At 45.2% G+C, this 10,490-nt stretch overlaps 1 pseudogene; it reads left to right on the top strand.

Annotated features, from left to right (window-relative positions):
* The first annotated feature begins 9,174 nt into the window (after window positions 1-9,174).
* LOC118154108 (U2 spliceosomal RNA) lies at window positions 9,175-9,287 on the top strand (annotated as a pseudogene).
* The last annotated feature ends 1,203 nt before the right edge of the window (window positions 9,288-10,490 follow it).

Below are 10,490 nucleotides of genomic sequence, written 5' to 3'. Positions count from 1 at the left end.
AGCTTGCAGTCCGGCCCTTAACTTTTCGCAACCTCCTCGTCGTCACTGCGCATGTGCCATGCGTCACTTCCGTTAGAGAGCCCCTCCTGTTCTCCCGTTGCGACCTCTTAAGAGTGCGCAGGCGACAATCTGGGGCGTGGTTTCGTGTGACGACATCAAGGGGCGGGACTTTATTTTAGGGAAGCAAATTCCATTGTCTCTGGCCTCAAAAAGGTGGGAATATTTGAGGAGGATGCGAAGGGTGAGAAAGTCTAAAGAGTTGCATTTATAAATTCTAGATATGGTTATATAGAAAAAACTATGGAATAAAATACAATAAGCAGTTAGCTGTGATTGTTTCTGGGGGGTAAAATTCTAAATAATTTTTCTTTTCTTTGTTTCTTGTTTCTGGGGGCAAAATTATGTTTCTTTCTCTCTCTTTCCTTTTTTTTTTTTTTTGAGATGGAGTCTCACTCTGTTGCCCAAACTGGAGTGCAATGGCGCAATCTCACTTGGCTCACTGCAACCTCCGCCTCATGGGTTCAAGCAATTCACTTGCCTCAGCCTCCCTAGTAGCTGGAACTACAGGCGCGCACCACCACACCTGGCAAATTTTTGTATTTTTAGTAGAGACGGGGTTTCACTATATTGGCCAGGCTGATCTCGAACTCCTGACCTCATGATCCACCCTCCTCGGCCTCCCAAAGTGCTGAGATTACAGGTATGAGCCACCATGCCCGCCTTTCTTTCTTTCTTTTTTTTTTTTGTGAGGCAGGGTCTGGCCCTATTGCCCAGGCTGGAGTGCAGTGGTGAGATCATGGCTCTCTGCAACCCCCACTTCCCGGGCTCAAGCGATCCTCTCGCCTCGGCCTTCCCAGTAGCTGGAAGTACAGGAGCTACCACCACACCCGGCAGAGTTTCACCATCTTGCCCAGGGTGGTGTTGAACTCCTGGGCATGTTGAACTCCTGGGCTCAAGCAGTCCTCCTGCCCAGGCCTCCCAAACTGCTGGGACAGATGTAAAAATTAATGTTTATTGTGGTTGAAAAAAAATCAGAAGAAAATAAAAATCAAGGCCAGGCAAAGTGGCTCTCACACTTTTAGTCGCACCACTTTGAAAGGCCACGTGGGTGCAATGCTTGTGCCCAGGAATTCCAGACCACCCTGGGCCCCATCTCATATATATATATTTTTTTAATTAAAAAAGTTAAAAAAAAAAGAAAAAATTTTTAATTAAACATAGCTGACATATATAACATTTACTATATATCACTACTGAACTAAACACTTACATGTATTAGCTAATTTATCCTCACAGTGATCCTAGCCTGGAGGTACCATTACTATCAGAGTTTTGCAGTTGAGAAGGCTGAGGCCTAGAGGGTCCCAAGGTCACGGAGCTAGTTGATAACAGAGCCAAGAGTATAGGCCAGCCTTCTCAGTTCTTTTTTTTCTCCTTTTTTTTTTTTTTTTTTTTAAGACAGGGTTTCACTATGTTGGTCAGACTGGTCTTGAACTCCCAACCTCAGGTGATCCGCCTGCCTTAGCCTCCAAAGTGCTTGGATTACAGGCATGAGCCACCACTCCTGGCCCTCGGTTCTTAAGAAAGTAAGTCTCAGAGCTCACCAGAAACTATTCCTCCCATTTCTGCTTATAAAAATGTAGTGGCTCATGCCTGTAATACCAGAACATTGGGAGGCCGAGGTGGGCAGATCACCTGAGGTCAGGCATTCAAGACAAGCCTGACCAACATGGAGAAACTCCATCTCTACTAAAAATACAAAATTAGCCAGCTGTGGTGTCACGTGTGTGGGAGAATCGCTTGAAACCCAGGAGGCAGAGGTTGCCGTGAGCCAAGATTGTGCCATTGAACTCCAGCATGGGCAACAAGAGCGAAACTCCCTCTAAAAAAAAAAAAAATTAAAATCTTACTCTTAAATCTTACTCACAACTGCATCCCCTAGGCAACTTTCCCAAAACAATGCCAACTGTAAGAAGTCACCCCAGACTATCTGTCCTTCACAGCTGTTTGCCTCTTCTGTATCAACACTTTCTACTGGGAACAGAGTTGTAGTGGTACCACAAAAGTAGTTTCAGTTGTCTTTTTTTTTGCAGTTTTATTCATTTTTAAGCATATGATTCAAAGGCATTAATTAAACATATGTACGATATTGTGCGACCATCACCACTATCTCTTTTCAAAACTATTTCATCACACCCAACCAGAAACTCTGTAACCATTAAGCAATGACTCCTTCATCCCATCCCCCCCACCCCTCTTGGTAACCTCCAGTCGATTTTCTGTCTTTATTAATTGACCTTTTCTAGATATTTCATATAAGTGAAATTCTATAATATTTGTATTTGGTGTCTGGCTTAGTTCACTTAGCATAATGTTTTCCAGGTTTATCCATGTTGTAGACGGTATCAGAACTTGACTGTGGCTGAACGTTGTTTTACTGTATATATCCCCATTTCATGTATATATTCATCTGTTGGACACTTGGGTTGTTTCTAGCTTTTGGCTACTGTGAATGTTGCTGCGATCAACACTGTCATTCAAGGATCTAGTTGAATCCCTGTTTCCAGTTATTTTGGGTAAATACGTAGTAATGAAACTGTTGGGTCATGTGATAATTTATTGTTTAGCTTTCTGAGGAACCATCAAACTATTTTGCACAGTGGCTGCACCATTTTGCATTCCCACCAATAAGGTACAAGGAGCCGGATGTAGTGGTGCGTGCCTATAGGTTTAGCTACTCTATCTGGAGGCTCAGGCGAAAGAATTGCTTGCGCCTAGGAGTTTTAGTCCAGCCTGGGAAACATTGCAAGACCCTGTCTCAATATATATATATATATAGAGAGAGAGAGAGAGTATAATATATATTAAAAAAAAAAATATATATATATATATATATATTTTTTAGATGGAGTCTCACTCTGTCGCCCAATCTGGAGTGTGGTGATGCAATCTTGGCTCACTGCAACCTCTGCCTCCTGGGTTCAAGCAATTCTCCAGCCTCAGCCTCGAGAGTAGCACCCGGCCAGTGTTTCTCCTCCTCCTCCTCCTCCTCCTCCTCCTCCTCCTCCTCCTCCTCCTCCTCCTCCTTCTCCCTTTTTTTTTTTTTTGAGACAGAGTCTTGCTCTGTCACCAGGCTGGAGTGCAGTGGCGTGATCGCCACTCACTGCAACCTCCGCCTCCCAGCTTCAAGAGATTGTCCTGCCTCAGCCTCCCCAGTAGCTGAGACTACAGACATGTGCCACCATGCCCACCTAATTTTTGTATTTTTAGTAGAGATGGGGTTTCACCATATTGGCCAGGATGCTCTTGATCTCTTGACCTCATGGTCTGCCCGCTTCGGCCTCCCAAAGTTCTGGGATTACAGACACAAGTGTGCCCGGCCGAGTGTTTCTTTACCTACAGATTCTTGGGAGCTACTCAGGAGACTAAAAGCAGGAGAATCGATTGAACCCAGCAGGTGGAGGTTGCAGTGAGCTGAGATGGTGTCACTGCACTCTAGCCTGGGCAACAGAGTGAGACTTCATCTCACAAAACTAATAAATAAAAATTAAATTTTAAAAATTGGCTTCCTGAAGTCCATTCAGTCACCCCAAGTGAAATCCCTTGGTCCAGACAATGGACAACAGAGGCTCTCTGTGATTAACCTTCTCTCCACTTGTCTTTGTTCCACTGCCACCAAGTCAAGTTCAGGTCACCATCTTCTCTCAAGTGGATGTCTGCAACAGCCTCCCACTGGTCTGATTCTTCTCTTTTATCCTTTCAATTGTTCTCCATACAATGGAGATGTCCTTTAAAAATCCAAATTACGCGCCTGTAGTCCCAGCTACTCGGGAGGCTGAGGCAGGAGAATTGCTTGAATCCAGAAGGTGGAGGAGGTTGCGGTGAGCTGAGATCATGCCATTGCACTCCACTCTGGGTAACAACAGCAAAACTCCGTCTCAAAAAAAAAAAAAAAAATCCAAATTAACCGGGTGTGGTGGCTGATGCCTGTAATTCCAGCACTTTGGGAGGCCGAGGTGGGCAGATCACCTGAGGTCGGGAGTTTGAGATAAGCCTGACCAACATGGAGAAACCCTGTCTCTACTAAAAGTACAAAATTAGCTGGGCGTGGTGGTACATGCCTATAATCCCAGCTACTTGGGAGGCTAAGGCAGGAGAATCACTTGAACCAGGCAGAGGTTGCAGTGAGCCAAAATCACGCCATTGCACTCCAGCCTGGTTAACAAGAGCGAAACTGCCTGAAAAAAAAAAAAAATCCAAATTAACCAGGTGTTGATCTAGTAATTTTCAGTTAAAAAAAGAAAAAAGAAATTAATCAGGTACAATGGCTCACTCCTGTAAACCCAGCATTTTGAGAGGCTGAGGTGGGTGCATCACTTGAGTCCAGGAGTTCAAGACCAGCCTGGGCAACATGGCAAAAACCCATCTCTACAAAAAAAATACAAAATTGGCTGAGCATCGTGGTGTGTGCCTGTAGTTCCAGCCGGAGACTGAGGTGGGAGGATAGCCTGAACCCAGGAGGTTAGACTGAAGTAAGCCATGTTCCCACCATTGCACTCCAGCCTGGATGACAGAGCAAGACCCTGTCTCAAAAAAAAAAAAAAAAAAAAGTCCAAATTAGTTGGGCATGGTGGTAGATGCCCTGTAGTCCCAACTCCTCAGGAGGCTGAGACAGGAGGATACCTTGAGCCCAGGTCAAGGCTGCAGTGAACTATTGCTGCAGATTGCACCACTGCCCTCTAATTTGGGTGACAGAGTGAGACCTTGTCTGAAAAGAGAGACAGAGAAAGAAAAAGAAAGATTCCCTTCAAAAAATAAAGAATGGGCTAGGTGCAGTGGCTCATGCCTGTAATCCCAGCACTTTGGGAGGCCGAGGCGGGCGGATCACGAGGTCAACAGATCGAGACCATCCTGGTCAACATGGTGAAACCCCGTCTCTACTAAAAAATATACAAAAAATTAGCTGGGCATGGTGGCGCGTGCCTGTAATCCCAGCTTCTCAGGAGGCTGAGGCAGGAGAATTGCCTGAACCCAGGAGACGGAGGTTGCAGTGAGCCGAGATCGCGCCATTGCACTCCAGCCTGGGTAACAAGCGCAAAACTCCGTCTCAAAAAAAAAAAAGAAAAAGAAAGATTTCCTTCAAAAAATAAAGAATGGGCTAGGCGCAGTGGCTCATGCCTGTAATCCTAGCACTTTGGGAGGCCGAGGTGGGTGGATTGCCTGAGCTCAGGCGTTCAAGACCAGCCTGGGCAACATGGTAAAACCCCTTCTTAAAAAAAAAGAAAAAGAAAAAAAAAAAGAATGAACAAATATGTGTTGTGATTGAATAAATGGAGACCTCCCCACCACCCTAACTGCCGTCCTTCCTTTCTCAATGGGCCAGTAACTGCCACACAGATCTTCCATTCTTACAGCCTCCACTTCCTTCTCGAAGCAGCCAGAACAAATTCCTTAAAATGCAAAGAGTGCAGTGGCTCATGCCTATAATCCTAGCACTTAAGGAGGCCAAGGTAGGCGGATTGTCTGAGCTCAGGAGTTCAAGACAAGTCTGGGCAACATGGTAAAACCCCATCTCTACTAAAATACAAAAAAAAAAAAAAAAGATAAAAACACTCCTGTATTTAAAACCTAGTTTAGGGATCACAGCATCAAAAACCAGTGTAGAATCAGGGACATCAGAAAAATGATTTTAATTCCTTTAAATCAGGAATTTCTCAGTCTTGGCTGGTGCGGGCTACCCTGTGCACAGTAGGATGGTAGGCAGCATCCCTGGCCTGCACCCACTAAATGCCAGAGGCACCCCCCTCACCCACTGTGACAACCCAAATTGTCTCCTGATTATCATGGTTGAGAACCTGCTGCTTTAAGTGGAGTCCACACGCTCAGCTCATCCTCTCATCCTAGATCGCTCTGCATCCTGGGAGCACCACATTCCTCACACATTTGTACTGCCTGCGGGCCTTAGAAACATTTTTGTCTGAGTGGCTTAAACAATAGAACTGTATTTTCTCACAGTTCTGTAGTCGAGAAGTCTGAAATCAAGGTATCAGCAGGGTTGGTTTTCTTAGGTCTCCCCCTCCACTTGGAGATGGCCATCTTCCCTCTACGTCTTCACGTGCTGTTTTCTCTGTGTGCGTAAGTCCTCATTTCTTTTCTTTTTCCTTTCTTTCTTTCTTTTTTTTTTTTTGGTGACAGGAACTTGCTCTGTCACCCAGGCTGGAGTGCAATGGCACAATCACATCTCACTGCAGCCTTGATCTCCTAGATTGAAGCAACCCTCCCACCCCAGCTGCCCAAGCTGCTGGGATTACAGCTGTGTGACACCATGCCTAGCTAATTTTTGTAAAGTTTTTTGTAGAGATAGGGGTCTCGCTATGTTGCTCAGGCTGCTCTCGAACTCCGGCACTCAAGAGATCCTCCCATCTCAGCCTCTCAAAGTACAGGTGTGAGCCACCTCGCCAAATCCTAGATTCTTCTTATCAACACACCAGCCATATTGGCTCAGTGCCACACTAATGACCTCATTTTAATTTACTTACCTCTTCAAAGGCTCTATCTCCACATAGTGTGACATTTGGAGGTGCCAGGAGTTTGGACTTCAACAGATGAGTTTTAAGGAGAAACAATTCAGTCCATATCAGCTTGCTACTCCTATGTATCAGACTCACTGTATACTAATAAAAGGCTTACTTAAAAAAAAAGAAAAAAGCTAGGCCGGGTGTGATGGCTCACACCTGTAATCCCAGCACTTTGGAAGGCCGAGGCAGACAGATCATAAGGTCAGGAGATCGAGACCATCTTAGCTAACATGGTGAAACCCCATTTCTACTAAAAATACACACAAAAAAAATTAGCCAGACGTGGTGGCACACACCTGTAATCTCAGCTACTTGGGAGGCTGAGGCAGGAGAATCGCTTGAACACAGGAGGTAGAGGTTGCAGTGAGCCGAGATTGTGACACTGCACTCCAGCCTGGGTGACAGAGTGAGACTCCATCTCAAAAAAAAAAACTTTAGGCCAGGCATGGTGGCTCATACCTGTAATCCCAGCACTTTGGGAGGCCAAGGTGCACAGATCACTTGAGGTCAGGAGTCTGAGACCAGCCTGGCCAACATGGTGAAACCCCATCTCTTTAAAAATACAAAAATTAGCCAGGTGTGGTGGTAGGTGCGTATAATCCCAGCTACTCAGGAGGCTGAGGCATGATAATCACTTGAACCTGAGAAGCAGAGGTTGCCATGAGCCAATATCGCACCACTGCACTCCAACCTGGTGACATCTCAAATAAATTTTTTTAAAAAAGCTTTATCCACATATAATTTATGTATCATACAGTTCACTGATTTAAAGTGGACAATTTCATAGTTTTTAGTGTATTCACAGAGTTGTACAGCCATCATCACAGTATAATTTAAAAACATTTTCGTCCTGAGTTGGGAGGATCACTTGAGGTCAGAAGTTTGAGACCAGTCTAGGCAACATAGTCAGACCCCATCTCTTAAAAAAAAAAAAATCAGCCAGGCATGGTGGCTCATGCCTGTAGTCCCAGCTACTCGGGAGTCTGAGGCAGGAGGATTGTGTGAGGCTTGAGCTTAGGAGTTCAAGATTGCAGTGAGCTATGATCGCGCCACTGCACTCCAGCCTGGGCAACAGAGTGAGACCCTATTTCTAAATAAATAAATTTAATGTCCATTAATAGGAGAGTAGATAAATAAAATGTGGTTAATACTAGAATGTGAATAACAATTTACATGGTAGAACTGAAACTATAGTTCTACCGGGATCTCTTAAACCTGGGAGGTGGAGGTTATGGTAAGCCGAGATCATGCCATTGCACTCCAGCTCGGGCAACAGAGTGAAACTCCGTCTCAAAACTATATATATTTTTTTATCTTATTTTTTTTTTTTTGAGACAGGGTCTCACTCTGTTGCCCAGGTGAGAGTGCAGTGGCATTATCTAGGCTCACTGCAGCCTCTGCCTCCTGGGTTCAAGTGATTCTCCTGCCTTAGCCTCCCAAGTAGCTGGGATTATAGTCATGTGCCACCACACCTGGCTAATTTTTGTATTTTTAGTAGAGATGGGGTTTTGTCATGTTGACCAGGCTGGTCTTGAACTCCTGACCTCAAGCGATCCACCCGCCTTAGCCTTGCAAAGTGCTGGAATTACAGGTATGAGCCACCATGCCTGGCCTAAAAATATTTTTTTTTAAAGGAAAAAAAAAAAAAGGATGGGCTTTGGAATCACATAGCTTAGTTGAAATCCTGCTTCTGCTTCTCACTATGTGGCCTTAGGTAAATTCCTAGTTTCTCTGTGCAAATTTGCTTATTTATAAGATAAGGACACTGTTAGGAAGGATATTCAATACCTTAAAGAAAAACTGGATACAAAGGATGCAAAATGATATTGGGGAACACAAGTTTTTGTTCTTTGGTTCTTTGTGTAGTTTCATCTAATAGTTTGCTAATTAATAAGCTATGCCCGTTATTAAGGTACCGTCAGCTTCGAACTAGTCCTTCTCTGGCTCATGTGCCTGGTGGGGCAGGACTCCCGTGTCCATGTTTGTACTTTACCATCAACGTTCTTGTTAGAATCTGCCAGCAGGGGGCGCCTGTGAGAGAATGGAGCGAGGGAGGAGGAAGCGGCAACTTGGTCTGCTTCACATTCCAGTGTCATTCCAGCAGCACTTTTCCCTGGAAGCAGCAATACATTCCAGGTGGCAGGGAGGGTTTTTTTTTTTTTTTTTTAACACTCACAGAACCAGTTTTTCTGTGTCCAGCCAGAGCACCAGCAACAGTTGAGCAGCGCCTCATTCTCCAGGGTTTGGGTCCCAGCCCCATGGGAACCTCTGGGCTCAGAGACATCAGCACCATTTCTTTGGATATCTGAGCTTCTTCCACATAGGATCCTTTCTCTGAACTACTTAGTTTTTATTTTAATTTAATTTTTTGAGACGTAGTCTCACTCTGTTGCCCAGGCTGGAGCACAGTGGTGTGATCTTGGCCCACTGCAACCTCTGCCTCCTAGGTTCAAGCGATTCTCCTGCTTCAGCCTCCCAAGTAGCTGGGACTACAGGGGCCCACCACCACACCCGGCTAATTTTGTGTATTTTTAGTGGAGTTGTGGTTTCACCATGTTGACACTCCAGCCTGGGCAACTGAGTAAGACAGTGTGTTATAAATTCTCGGCCTTTTGGCTAAGATCAAGTGTAGTATCTGTTCTTATCAGTTTAATAAATAAATAAATAAAGGTAGAGCTTAATTCTCATCTTGAGTATATGTGACTTGCTTCTAAAGATTATGACAGAGTTTGAATTCTATGGGTAGATCATAAAAAACTGGCTTTTTCTTTGCTCTGTTTCTTGAATCACATGTTCTGGGAGAAGTTAGTTGCTCTTTATTTTTTTTTTTAATTTTAATTTTTATTATTTTTATTTTTTTTGAGACGGAGTTTTGCTCGTTATCCAAGCTGGAGTGCAATGGCGCGATCTCGGCTCACCGCAACCTCCGCCTCCTGGGTTCAGGCAATTCTCCTGCCTCAGCCTCCTGAGTAGCTGGGATTACAGGCACATGCCACCATGCCCCCCTAATTTTTTGTATTTTTAATAGAGATGGGGTTTCACCATGTTGACGAGGATGGTCTCGATCTCTTGACCTCGTGATCCACCAGCCTCCCAAAGTGCTGGGATTACAGGCTTGAGCCACTGCGCCTGGCCTTTTTTTTTTTTTTTGAAGATGGTATCTCACTCTGTTACCCAGTTACCCAGGCTGGAGTGCAGTGGCTTGATCTTGGCTCACTGCAACCTCTACCTCACAGGTTCAAGCAATTCTCCTGCTTCAGCCTCCTGAGTAGCTGGGATTACAAGCGTGCACCACCGCACCTGGCTAATTTTTGTCTTTTTAGTAGAGGCAGGGTTTCACAATGTTGGTCAGGCTGGTCTCGAACTCCTGACCTTGTGATCTGACAGCCTCGTCCTCCCAAAGTGCTGGGATTACAGGTGTGAGTCACCATGCCCAGACCCAAAGTAATGACATTGTTTTTGTTTTTGTTTTGAGATGGAGTCTCACTCTGTCACCCAGGCTGGAGTACAGTGGCAGGATTTCAGCTCGCTGCAACCTCCACCTCCTGAGTTCAAGCTATTCTCCTGCCTCAGCCTCCCAAGTAACTGGGATTACAGGTGGGCGCCACCACACCTAGTTAATTTTTTGTATTTTTAATAGAGGTGGAGTTCCACAGTGTTAGCCATCTGTCCGCCTTGGCCTCCTAAAGTGCTGGAATTACAGGCGTGAGCCACCACACCCAGCACTGCCAAGTCTTCAGGACATGCAAACAACATATGACAGGCCTATGTTGTGAGGAACTGGGGGCCCCTGCTGACAGCCAGTGGGAAACTGAGGCCTCTGCTAACAGCCTCGTGAGGAAGCCACCTTGAAAGGGAATCCCTCAGCCCCAGTCACACCTTCAGATGACTGCAGCCCGTACCAACCCCTTA

Source organism: Callithrix jacchus, chromosome 5, assembly GCF_049354715.1.
Source record: "Callithrix jacchus isolate 240 chromosome 5, calJac240_pri, whole genome shotgun sequence".
Classification (NCBI taxonomy): Eukaryota; Metazoa; Chordata; class Mammalia; order Primates; family Cebidae; genus Callithrix; species Callithrix jacchus.
This window is presented reverse-complemented; position numbering and strand designations above follow the sequence as displayed.